This window comes from Gymnodraco acuticeps, unplaced genomic scaffold (assembly GCF_902827175.1).
Source record: "Gymnodraco acuticeps unplaced genomic scaffold, fGymAcu1.1, whole genome shotgun sequence".
In the NCBI taxonomy this organism is placed as follows: domain Eukaryota; kingdom Metazoa; phylum Chordata; class Actinopteri; order Perciformes; family Bathydraconidae; genus Gymnodraco; species Gymnodraco acuticeps.
In genome coordinates, this window is record NW_022990042.1 from 217,302 (window position 1) to 231,672 (window position 14,371).

The window sequence follows — 14,371 nt, forward strand, 5'->3', positions numbered from 1 at the left end:
AGATGTTAAAGAGAAGAGGCCCCAAGATGGAGCCTTGAGGAACCCCACATGTCATATTTGTCAACTCAGATGTGTATTTACCTATAGAAACAAAGTTGTTTCTGTCCTTTAAGTAGGATTCAAACCAATTCAGAACTGTTTCCGAAAGTCCCACCCAGTTTTCCAGTCGGTCTAGTAATATGTTGTGGTCAACAGTGTCAAACGCAGCACTGAGATCTAATAATACTAACACTGAAGTTCTGCCACTGTCTGTGTTTAAGTGGATGTCATTAAAGACCTTTACAAGAGCAGTCTCAGTGCTGTGGTTTGGACGAAAGCCTGACTGGAACACATCAAAACAGTTATTTAAATGCAAGAAATTACTCAACTGTTGAAAAACAACTTTTTCAATGATTTTACCTAGAAATGGCAGGTTTGATATGGGCCTGTAATTGTTCATTACTGAAGCATCTAGATTATTCTTTTTTAAGAGCGGTTTAATGACTGCAGTTTTCAGGGCCTGTGGAAAAATACCTGAGTGAAGAGATTTGTTTACTATATGAAGTAGATCTGAGGCCATGCAAGGCAAAACATCTTTGAAAAATCCTGTTGGAATAATATCAAGGAAGCAAGAGGAGGATTTCAGAAGTTGAATAATGTCCTCTAGGTTTTTATCATTAATCTGATGGAATTGTGTCATGATGTCTGAATTGATGTTAAGTGGAGATAGGGACAACACATTTGCTGTTCCTGATGCAGAGGCACTGACTGCTTGTCTGATTTTCTGAATTTTGTCAGTGAAAAAGGAGGCAAAATCATTGCACGCCCTGGTGGATAGAAATTCAGAGGCTACTGACACTGGGGGGTTAGTTAGTCTGTCGACGGTAGCAAACAGGGCACGTGCGTTGTTTTTGTTTTTGGTAATGATGTCAGAGAAGAACGATTGTCGTGCGTTCTTCAATTCCAAATTATAAAGGCCAAGTCTCTCTTTATAGATTTCAAAGTGAACCTGGAGATTTGTTTTTCGCCACCTGCGTTCAGCTTTTCGACATTCTCTTTTCTCTGTTCTCACGGTCATGGCCTTTCTCCATGGAGATATTTTCTTGACAGACACTTCCTTTAACCTAGTTGGAGCAATGGCATCTATAACATTTTTAATTTTTGAATTAAAATGATCTACTAGCTCATTTACTGAGATGTTGGCAGGGGCAAGTGTGGAAGAGAAATTCTTAGTAAACATTTCCCTAGTATTTTCAGTTAAATATCGCTTTGTGGTTACCTCTTTTTGAACATTTTTGTGAACAGAAATAGAGCTCTCAAAGAAAACACAGGAATGGTCAGAGAGTGCAACATCAGTCACCACAACCTTAGAGATATTCACACCCTTTGAGATAATTAAGTCCAGAGTGTGCCCCTTATTGTGCGTGGGCTCCGTCACATGCTGAGTCAGTCCATAGCAATCAAGAACACAAAACAGTTCTTTAGCCCCTCTGTCCTGGGGGTTGTCAACATGGATGTTAAAATCACCAACAATGACTAGACGGTCAAAGTCAATACACACTATAGACAGCAGTTCAGTAAAGTCATCAAAAAAGCTTGCACAGTATTTGGGTGGTCTATAGATATTTAGGAACAGAGCTCGAGAGGAGCATTTCAGCCGAAGGGCCACATATTCAAAAGAATCAAAGTTTCCATACGCTGTCTTCCTGCATTGAAGGGAATCATTGAACAGAATAGCAACTCCACCCCCTTTCTTATGCATTCTTTCCTGACTCATAAAACTAAAGTTGGGAGGGGTTGATTCGATAAGAACAGCTGCACTGTTATTTTGTTCAATCCAAGTTTCTGTTAAAAACATAAAATCGAGATTGTGCTCAGTGATAAAATCATTGATTAAAAATGTTTTTCCTGCCAAAGACCTGACATTTAATAAAGCTAGTTTAAGTTTGTTAAACACACTATCAGTCATGTTTTTTGTAACAAGCTGTGGCTGACATGGAATCATTGCTAAATTAGATACACTCACACAAACATTTGAGCGCTTCCTGTTTCTATGATTCACCGCTCTTAATCTATTACCTATCAACACAGATATCGGCAAAGCTACTGGCAGGCAGGGCCCGACATGTCCTGGAAAGAGTTGAGAGTGCCATACGCCCTTGAGCCTGGACCCATCACATATCAGTAAGAGTTTGTTGTGTTTTGTACACACACATCCTTATCAGGCTTCGGAGACTGCAGATGCCCCCTCGAAGGGAGGGGAGGTGGTCGACGTAGGCGCGGTGATGAGGACGGGGGAGATGGTGCGCGTCTCCGCGGTGATTTTGGTGGGCGTCGTTGAGGAGCGGGGGTAAAGGACATGGTGCTAGTCCTGCGTATCGCCTTCGTTTGGTCTTTGAACTCCAGGAAGGAATCGGTGCCAACCCTCTGTATCTCCTTTGTGTGTTCATCGATCTCCAGGAGGGTGGGCGAGGGTGAAAGGGTGAACGGAGTATCCTCAAAGGCGTTGACAGGGGGGGGGGGGGGGGGGGGTGACGGGCAGTTGTCTCATAGGTCTCCCATAATCAGAACATTCCTCAGGCGGGTGCAGTGATAATTCTTCAGGGTTTTCTGCGTGATGTGTTGTGTCTTTCTCCTGTTTTGATTCCTCTTGCCGCTTGTCCTTGGCAGAGGGAACAGATTGATGACGCAGGCAGTTGAATATGTTAGAGATAAACAATTTCACTCCTGACTTGTTCAGGCAAACTCCATTTGCCTTGAAAAGATGTCTGCGATCCCAGAAAAAGTTAAAATTGTCAATAAAATGAACAGAATGGTCAGTACAGGCCGTTGAAAGCCAGGTGTTCAGTGCAAACAATCTGCTGAATCTCTCCACTCCTCTTCTGACTGGCGGTAGAGGGCCACTGATGAACACCTCTGCATTTAGAGAGCTGGCAGTTTCCAACAAACATTTAAAGTCTTCTTTCAGCACTTCTGACTGTTTGTTCCAATGTGCAGTACCACATTCTTCACAGTCGGATGTTCAGCCCCAATATGCAGGATCTTCTCAGCCAAGTCAGAGACCACATCCTTGGGAAAACAGAGTACTTTGGTGTTGTTCTTATTACACAGACCTTTTACATCTCTTACAGCAGAGTCACCCACAATCAGAGTTTCAGGCCCAGTCGTTAGCTTTCCCTCTAGCCTTTTACTTTTAGAGTAGCTATTGGTCCTTACCCTGCTGCGTGAAGAGGACAGGTTATCCAGGTCATCAGATCTCCGGTTCTCGGTCAGCGGAGCGTATCTGTTCTGGATTGGCACACTTGGTGGTTTAGGAGGATTGTTTGTAATTGTCCCTCTAGCAGCTGTCCACTGCTGTTTCCTAGTATGAATAGTAGGGGTGTAACGGTTCACAAACATTTCGGTTCGGTACGTACCTCGGTTTTTTGGTCACGGTTCGGTTCGGTACGTTTTTTGTACAGCAGAATTTTTTTTCACAAAACAAAACATATATATATATATATTTTTTTATTATTATTAAACTGTGAATAATGTATTCACTCAAATAAATACAAAATATAATAAAATAAACATTAAGGTGCAGCATTTCGATGAACTGAAATAATCTGTATTTGAACTTTACTGTAGGCTACTAGTACTCACAAAACATAAACTATTAGTTTTGGGTTTTTAATTATTATTAAACTGTGAATATTCACTCAAATAAATACAAAATATAATAAAATAAACATTAAGGTGCAGCTTTTCGATGAACTGAAATAATCTGTATTTGTACTGTACTGTACTAGTTCCTAAGCAGCCAGCTTGACATTATGACTTGCTTGTCATTGTATTTTCATGTTTTTTTAAAGAAAGATTAACTTGTCCACATTGCTTGCCGAAAGGGCAGATCTGCTGGCACTAACAATGTCTCCTGCTGTGGAGAACACCCTCTCGCTAGGGACAGAGGTAGCAGATACAGCCAGGTAGCGCTTTGCTAACATGGCAACATAAGGATATTTGGCGTTTGTAATAGCTTTGGCTCGGTCTGAACTCTCTGCGAGTGGTGGAGGCTTAAATGCTAGTGGGAGTTGGGTTTGCACTTCAGTCTTTTGGTACCGGTGATATTCACGTTCGGGTGATGCCTTTTCAAGAGTGTGCAAGTTTGATGTATTGCCAGCCGCGTAACCAATTTTAGTTGAACAATGCCGACAAACAGCTTTGGTTCGGTCCACCTGTCTTTGTCCTTCATCCTTGTACGTAACTGCGAAACCAAAATGTTCCCAAACCGGAGACTTCAATGATGCTGGAGGATTTTCGAGCTCAACTTTATCTGCGTTCGCCATTAATTTTCGACAGTTCCTCAAATTACTGACTACATTTGAACGCATCCCTCTGACCAGCTCTCATAGTATGCCTCTCATCCAATGAAATGACTTGCTCGCTCTATGACGCGTTGAACCCAATGTGAGCAAATTACTCTGAATGCTGCGACGCAGCACCTGAGATTACTTCCAATAAGTTGTTCACGTTCTCAATTTTTTACGTTTAACGTTATATTCGTTCGGTACACTTCGGTACACACCTGTACCGAACCGAAGGGCCCGTACCGAATAATTTCGGTACGTGTACCGTTACACCCCTAATGAATAGGGGTTGAAGAGGCGCTCTTCCTGGGTGATAACAATGCAGGCCAGCCGGTCGCATCACAGATTTCGGAGCTCTGGGCTCTGCCTGTTATCCGTCCTCCCAAATCCCATGGAAATGATTTACTCTTAGGCTTTGCACCCAGAGAGTTCCAGGGAGGACTACCACTTGTAGATTTATTACCCGGTACACAGCCCTCCTGTTCCTTGGAATCCTTGTAGCTGCTAACTAGCTGTGAGTTAGCATACCCTTCTCCATTATTTTGCAACACTGGTAAAGTCGTGTCATTCCCACGACATAGTCCATTCATTTCCACGTTAACTTCCAACCGTTGCATTTTCATTTCCAACACAGCCATCTTCTGTATAAGTTTCTGGAAGTCATCTGTAGAGAACGGAGGCATTTTGCTACCAACTAGCTAAATAGCAGTAGCCTACCAGGCTTTAGCTGTTGCTAGGCCACGCTATTGTAAGACTGACGTCGTCGTAAAAATGTTGAAATATGGCTGAAACCCTCCGTCTATTTACGAAGATGAACTGTCCCAGTGATAAGTTAATGTCCAGGAGCCGCTGCTCGAAGTTTTCAGAGAATAAGAATAGGAAAATCAGCATACAAAGTAAGCAGAGGCCAGAGCAAGCAGAAAAGCGTCTGCACTGTAAGAAAGATAAGCAAAACTTAAACTAAGTTAACTATCTAAACACTCAGAGAGTCCTTTACCTCACCTGAGCTGAGGTTATCCCGAGCTTGAATGACACACAGAGACCAATCAAGGGCTTTGATTTATGATCTCTATGACAGTGGCCATGTTGGCAGGCCACATCATGTAGACAGCCAGTCACCCTGTGTGAGGCAGGCCACTTAACGAGGCGAGATCAGAGCAAGGGAGCGAGGGATCATTGTCCACAAGTTAATCGATCGCAGATGGCGTCGTGGTCACGGACGAATAAAAAAAAAAAAATACAAAAAAAACTTATAAAAAAAATAAATAAATGGGTCGCGAAATATACTTGGGCGGCCGTTAATATACCTGGGCGGCCCGCCCAAGTATAGTCTATGTGTGGGAAACCCTGAGGTAACTTCTTGACAAGTCATGCTTCTACAATATCTCTAAACACCTAATTGCACTTCTTGCATTTTTGGGAATAATGATTGTTCCAATAGGTAAATAATAATAACAACAATAGCTTAATCTAAATAACAATTTCACCTACAACTTAATAAATATGAAAGGAAAATGGGATACTTGGGTATGTGTATATCCTTAGGTACTCGGATATAAATAAATATTAAATGTTTAGAAAAATACAGTCCTTCATTCCTGAACAGACATGTGGTTACTATATGGTTATACCTTTTACACACAAAAATGCAAAGCAACAGCAGGCTTACTATACATTTGATAAATCACAAAATAAAACTCCTATGTCATTTTGTTTACACACAGAAAGGGTCTTACATTGTAGCGTTGGGCAGTAGGTCGATTACATCAAAATGATTTGGCTCATGTCCATATATTGTACGAGAGGTTGATATCATTAATATTGTGGTCTACCTAAAGCAATCCCTGACCATAGGGGTAAACTTCGAAGCAAGTCATGCAACAACGTCATGCAGCATATTTAAACTTTATACTCAAGAACTGCATTTAAATATGACACTGTCCCATAATGAACATACGGGGAATAAACTTAGGTTTTTGAATCAAAGTTAAATTCATTTAACGTTACAGCACAACATGTTAATATTTATCAAACTATTCCTTACACATAATGTATGGAGTCAATTATATAGGCAAGAAAAAACAAAACACCTAGACTTCATAGATCACCCTCAATTAAATCGCAATAACAAAAAAATATCTGTACCTAACACCTATTGCATCATGTGATGCTGCATTTGTTGGATGTATTTTGAAACTTGAGTTTAAGCTTAACTTGGTATACTGTATGTATATAGTAATATTTCTTCTTCAACCCACAGCTGTCAGGACAGGGTCCGTGAGGGACACAGTACTTGGTCCTAGAGGCAAAAAGAAAAAGTCAGGTATGTTAACAGTATTAAGTATTTTGACTGATTATAAACATTTGCATGAGTCGAATTGATTGGTATTCTAATAAATCTATCGACATGTACTTTAGCAAAGTGCATGTTAACGCAGTGATTGATGCTTCTTCAGTGAGTTAATGCTATATTGTGACTAATAACTATAACTGATACATTATCCAAAAATCATTATCCAAAAATCCAAAGGGCTTTAATTGTCTGTATTTTCTTTGGTCATCTCAGGCTCAGCAGTGGTATGGCCATTCAAACAAGCATCCCATGTTAGGACTGAGAGCAGCTTGGTTCCATTTCAATGATGTATACAGTAATATTTGACCAATGTTAATAGTGTGGTCACTTTTCATCATGCAAGTGTGGTTGCTACTTAAGTGTTCATAGTTGTATTTATTTTATTTCTAATATGACTAATACTGTATGTGGAACCTGCTTTGGTGTTCACAGATTGCTCCTACCACACTCGCCTAGAAACTTTCCCCATCAGGAGTGTAATAAAAGAAAGAATGAGAAAGGTTAGACAGGAATAAAAGTAATGCATAGGGTGTGCTTTATGATGATGATGATGTGCTTTATAATTATTATTAATTAGAGATTTGTTTTCTTCTCTTGATAGGGAAAAGCAGAAATGTTGGTGGAGTGGGAGCCCTGTCCAGTATGGTATATATCTTCCAGTTACTTGGCTTCATGTCATCTGATGTAGTCCCATGTTGGAGAACAAACACATGATATTTAACAAATGCAAAACATCCAGATCTACCACCAGTCCTCTTATATATTTCACTGCTGTTATTGCTGTTATTGCAGCTGAAGTAGTGTAGGAACAAATGATTGTTTAACTTCATTGTTTTTATTGTTTGTTTTAAAATTTGTTTTAATTTCTATGTTCACTTTTTCTAAATGGTGGTGGTCGTTAATAAATGGAAAATGAAACATTTACTTATATAAATTGAGTTATAAGATGTTTGCTTCACACATGGTTTATGCTTTTCAGAAAGACGAAACCAGGAACTGTAACTAACATTATTCCATTCTGTTTTCAGTGGCAAGGAGTGGGCTCATTCCTGGCAGCCGAAGAATTCTCCGGGATAATACATAAAAATAAAATCTGTTATTTGAACTCCAGTTTTGTTTTTGCACGTTTATTCTCTTGTTTATATGCTCCATTTGAGTCACATTTAATATGTTTCTATTAGAAATAAGATGAAAACCTCCACCAAAATGCATTTAACTTTTTAGGAAATTACAGTTGAAATACTACATGATTTCATTGTCAGTGATAGGAACACCATAACCTATATTAAGCATATTCATGTGTGAAATCTGGTACTTTGCCATCCACTGCCTTATCTAATTTGTTTAACTTCCGAAGTATAACGCTTTGGAGGTAGGCTTGCATATAAAGCGTCTTTGGGTTTCAGAAAAGCGCTATAAAAATAAAATGTATTATTATATCATTTAATTATAGGCCTAATTAAAATGATCCTGATCTGGATCACTGTGGTTTTGCTACTACATTTGAAAGCTTTTGGGGACATATTTAAATGCTTGAGATATTAAAATGGTAGTGATTACTTTGAATTTTCTTTTTCACTTATTGAAAACCACAACTCGAGTGTCAGGATGGTCTTTATCTGGAAAGTTATCCACATCTCATCACCACGTTGTCACGGCGACCCTTTGTCACGTCACAGATACGGTACCCGAACTCAGATCGCCGCCCGGAAGTACTAGACAAACGATACTGCCGTTGCTAAGAAGGCAAAAGTGCAAATTTGTATTGTATATTTTTTTAAACACAGGGTTTGGTTTCGGATCGCGCCCGATTGACGAATTTCTGAAAGGGAATGGAGCCTATACGGCCGTCAACGCAAGACAAGTCGAACGAGTCCACGCACACACGCCGGAAGAACTACAAATATGTCAGCTCTGTGTACTCCGTAGCGATTTTTGGGTGCGTATCTAATGGGAATTGTAGTTTGTTGCGCTGCTCTCATATCATTTCAATGGGTTAACTTTCTATTCTTCTGTGTTTTGTATGTTTTGAGCTGAGGTGCCAACTCAACATACAATGTTGATGAAATGAATGAAATTTGGTGATGATCAATGGTTTTTGTGTTAATGTAATAGCTCAGTTAAAACAGGACCGGTCAAATTTGACCGCGAACACCAAAGTAAGGGGGGGGGGGGAAACGAATACAATAGGAGGGTTTTAATGTAACCATTGCTTATGACATTGATGATATTTTAAATCAAAAAACATATTCCCTAAAATGTGGAAGCTCTGGATGCCATACAAATGAATAGTTGATGTTTTTTAGGGCCACAACTTTGGCACTAGAGCACCTAGTGTTATCAAACGCATTTCAATGGTGAAACTATCCAAAAATATTGCATATGACAATATTTTCCACTACGATGAAAGGCCTGTAAACCAACAAACCTTATTCTGGTTCCATCATGGGTAACCCCACCCATCCTCTCCACCTGCAGCTGGACAGACAGATATATGTTATTGTCAATATTAATATAATAATTATTTATTTTGTAATAGTCACACTCGATTTCGCCGATTTTCTTGTTGCCCCAGCTGGTTGACACCTCTTTTAGCAGAAACAAAGGCTACATTAATGTATTAAATCGATGTTAATCCATGTGTGTGGTTGTGGAATTAATGGACGTGCCGTTGTACGATTGCGTTGCCAGGCAACGCAATCGCACAACTTTACTACAACCCTAATTATATTGAAAAACATTTTAAAATGCCTCACGAAATACTTTAATGTAAATTAAAATGTGAAGGGATGTGGTGATTGACATTATTCACCCACGGATCTATGGGTATTGTGCCGCACGGACATGTTAGTTTCTCTTCACAATATAAGTCTCCTTGCAGTATCAATACTAATTCGGCTGACTTTTATATTTGATCCAATCGCTATATTGGTATATTTACACCATAACGGTGCAAAGCTGATAGAAAGGGACACCTGGTGGTTAAAGCACGTTATTGAAATGTATTATTTTTATTATTAGATATTAATAGGAGACACAGACAGACAATCTAATAAGGCTTTATTTAAACATTAAAGAATACTTTAGGTTAAGGTCTTATGTTGAATAAGAAAAAAGCTTTGGGGGTATAAATATTAAGCCTGACAAAGTACTAATATATTGCTTTCCTGCAATGTTAACTATATGTTTAAGCACTTATTTTAACTGATATTATACATATGTATTATACTCTTATAAGATGTATGTAGATAGTATAAGAAATGTGCAGAATACGACAGTTTAATGGTAGAGGTATACACACATATTGATAGATGTCTTGTAATGCACTGTTGAGGAACCTGCAACCCAAGTTGTTCATCTCTGGCCTTGTCAGGTATTGAACATTCAATAAATAAAGAACACAGAATTATTAAATATAAAACACAGAATTTGTGTGATTATACTAAATGATTTACAAATAAACACCACTGCATATTTACAACTGTTACACAACTTGGGATCAATATCTTATCTTAAGATCAATGGCTACTGCCATACGAAATGTGCCTCTGAACCGTGACAAGTGCATGTTTCAGGCTTGTCAATTTACAACAGGAGGGGTCACAGACATAAGACCAGCTGTTAAATAACGCTCTTCTGACCTTAGCTGTCATGTGGGTATTAATGCTGCACAAGCAATTTTCACCCCATTTATTAATTATATGTTTTAAATGTGAGTGTTTCCTATCCCCTAAACCTCCAGGGATGTACACAGTTTAATACTGGAAACTTCTTATTATGGGAAATATGAAAACGTCTTTTAAAACTACAATTCAAAGCAGAGACGTGCCATAGATAGAGAACATGTTGTGAAACACACAATAGCCAGCATGTGTAGTTCTGGGGACGGGGTGGGGGATGGGTGGGGGACGGGGTGGACCCGTTCAATTCCAGGTTTGGACAGCCTGCCGTGGTTCAATTTCAAAGTGCTGTTCGATGCTCGGCGTAACCCTCGGCGCACACTCAAACATCCAATCAGAGCTTGAGGACTATCACGGGGTTTGTTCATGGGTTTGTCAAGCGAAGCGGAGAGAATACTTACTTCCGGGTGTCAAATTCTCTAAAGCAAATGAGCTGCTCCGACCCTCGGTCCTGACGGACTCCAACTTGTGTTTATTAATCAAACAAATAAATACACACAAGGATAATTATGTGTTATTGTTGAGTAAATAACAGTGTGTGGTTTAGAAAATAATACAAAATTAGAAGGAAAAAACGATGAAACAATACAGATTTCAGTTTTCTGAGCCCCTACTCTCCCCATAACTGATGGCAACAAAAGTCCTACATTATTGAATTACAATAAAGAAGTAAAAACAATAAGGGTATACAAATTACGGGTTGGGAGTGAGAACGTGTTGCTGTACAACAAATCACCTCTGGTTGGAAGAGAACTCTCTGCTCCATAGTTTCTCTCTTCACTGTACATTTGACATATTCAGGGTAATATTTAATATTCCATCTGTCACATACTTATGTAAATATAATACCTTGCTTTATATCTTGTTATTGCTCATTTGTAAATTCAACATGTATATTTTCTTCTTTATTTCTTGTCTTTTTATTTGTATTGTATAATGCCATGTGTTTTAATGCTGCTGCAACGCAAAGATTTCCCAAATTGGGATCAATAAAGTTCTATCTTATCTTAAACCAACAACCAGTGTTCCGGGTGAGGATAATCTCTTTACAAAAATATTCAAGTGCTAACCCATATTGTTACTTCTAAATGAATTTATTTCCAAACACATTATAATGCAGTGTGATGTAAACAACAAAAAGTACTACAGAAGTATGCTTAATATTTATTCATCAATCAACCACATCAATAACATTGTTTTTAAAACAATAAAATGGTCCTCTCTGGCAATGATTTACTTATGTGTTTCACCACAATACAAGTAAAAGGCCACCATAAGGGTGTATGTCTTGATTCTAGAGCGTTGGGGTTAGTCTAACATGAAAAGCATGGACAACAGAACATAAAATCAAGTTATGCAAACGGTTATAACATACAGTATTAAGAAATCATACAACACAACCATTTTTTTATGATTTAACCATGGATATTAAACATGTACATTCTATGTGTAAATCAAATATAACAATGTATTATTTGGTTTTGAGAACAACAATGAGGTGATTCACCAAATAAACTATTTGATGTTTATCTCAATGTCCCTAATTATACATCCTAAAAGACTGTGCATTGTACATGTTGATTTAAGTACTTCAATCAATCAGGTTAATAGCTGGAGATCAAAAAGGAAATATAACTGACAAAGCAATTAAAGCAAGGAACGCAAAAGAAAGCTGTTATTGGCCTGCGGTGTAACAGGTGCAGTCATATAAAGTTAATGACAGGTAAATCCTATAAGAGATCGAAAATAATAATGATGCATAGGCATCCCGTTCTGGGAAAAAAGGGAAAGACGTCCTGCTCTTGGACAATAATGTGCTCACCAAGTTGTATGGTAACCAGCAAGATATACTTGGGCATTTAGGAATTTACATTCTAGTGTTTCAAAAAGGATCAAAAGTGAATGGTTCATTGCTCAGGATGCATTCCAGGGACGCTGAGCATTTTGTTCAATACAATTTAAGTTGTGTACAAGTGAAATATTTGGCCTGATGCTGCGGCATAGGGAAAAGTCATATGGTCAACATATTCAAGTGTGATTTTCCATTGAGGAGTATGAATACAATCTCTAAATATAAAGTCAGTAAAGTATTTACATTTCTGATAGCACATAAGTCTTGGCGGATATTCGTGCTTGAGAGCAGCAGCAATCTGGGGAAATACAGAGAAACAAAAAAGAGGGGCAGATCAGAAACCAAATTTGAGGTTTTTGAATACACAATGTATGTTAAGCATTAATCAATACAAAAGTAACAGCAACATGTCTAGGTTGAGGCTAAATCAACAAAGATACTGTACATTAATTCATAAGTAAATTACCTAAATTATGTTTCCTTCTTCATCCTCACTGGTGTCTGGACTGCTTAGGCCACTTTGACTTTCCTCTTCATGTTGAAGGAAAGAAGCATCAGGACCTAAAGCAGTCTTGTACTGCTGCAGTACCACCTGCAACCTCTCCGACGCCTCAGCATGCTTCCTTCTTAGGGTGCACCCAAGTCCTCCATTCCCCTTGTCTACATCTGAAAATACACAAAATATTGTTATATGGACATACTATAAAGTAAGATTGCTTCACGAGACCAGAGCACTTCAATGGAGTATATTCTCTCCCATGTACATATAAAGATGATTGTCACTGTCATGGGACATCATTATGTAAAATGGCCGGGTCGAATGGGCAAAGGCCATTATACTCCATCCAATTTCTGTGACCAAGAATGATTTGGGCTGACTTTTTTTCCTTTAAAACTCATACTTTACAAGGTAGGTTAAGTTTTGCTTTCAACTTACCTTCCTCAGCCACCTTATTTTTTAGAGCAACTGCCATGTTCTGCAACCATGTGCAATGCTGCGCCATCTCCAACAATAGGATGCCTTTCTCCTCTTGCAGTCTCTGTGTAAGCATCACTTGATCCAGTATATTTTTCTTGGCTGTAAAGTTAGCTAAAATCCAATCACAGTTATGTATATACACATGACTCACATTTTCATTATAGCACAACAATACGTTTAGAACTCCAAACATGTACTTTCAAAATAATCAAATGTATACACAATAAGAAAACTTAAGATATACCCTTAAACTAAATGAACGTTCTAACACTCTACATGATATGTGCATAACTCAGCAAGGTATACCTTCATATAACAGAACTTCAAATTAATTATTATGAAATATCTGAAAACTGACCCATGCCATGAACTTCCCATGGCCACAGCGCGGACATGATGCTCCCTCCAGAGAGGGAATGCTCCACCGCAGCAACGTGTACCAGCTGGTTGTACTTCAGTATCTCCTGGTTAAGGCGCTTTTTGTCGTCTGCAAGCTTCCTTCGAAGTCGATGGCGGAGCTTGCTGCTGTCTGAAAAATACATGAGGTAGAGGGATAGGGATATGTGACAAACTATATTTGCAAGTGCAAAAAATATATATAATTCAGTAGGTTGAATCTGCAACCTAAAACATTATATTGTATACCATTCTGTCGGTAAAGGGATTGCTTCCGCTGCCTCACACTTAGGTAAAGCCCCTCAATGCTTTGCTGCAGTGCTGTTTGAAGGATGTCTTCAGAAGTACCCGATGTTCCTGTAGAAATAATATTGGCAGTAAAATGTACTGTTACACAACACGTAACGGTTTTGAGAAACAAAGTTGTGCAACATATTTAACACCTTTTAACACAAATTGATGGTACAACTATGGAAACTGGAACATATCAGAGATAAACATGGACACATAGTTGGCTTGCTATTGCTTGAAGATTATGTCCCCGTCTACTGAAATCCAGTGAGGGTCCCATTACGTGGCATGACAAATCAGCCTTATATCATTGGCTGCTCTTTAGGATCAAATCTGTCAATTCTAACAGTCATGGACAATGATATGTAGCTGGTGTTATCTCGTTGTGCTTACCAGATGCCCATTCCTTCACGTCGGAAATCCACGTCGACACCATGTCATCTGAGACACAATGTAGCTCCGTCTTGAGTTCCTCAAGACTTGCAGTCTCTTCCA

General features: G+C 38.9%; 1 long non-coding RNA gene across 1 annotated transcript; it reads right to left on the reverse strand.

The window, feature by feature from the left end:
• Positions 1-11,510: 11,510 nt before the first annotated feature.
• Positions 11,511-13,264, reverse strand: LOC117545447. The gene is made up of 3 exons (XR_004568835.1): positions 13,148-13,264; positions 12,677-12,876; positions 11,511-12,508 (listed from the first exon to the last, which is right to left on the reverse strand). It is a non-coding gene; the product is annotated as an uncharacterized LOC117545447 (long non-coding RNA).
• Positions 13,265-14,371: the final 1,107 nt, after the last annotated feature.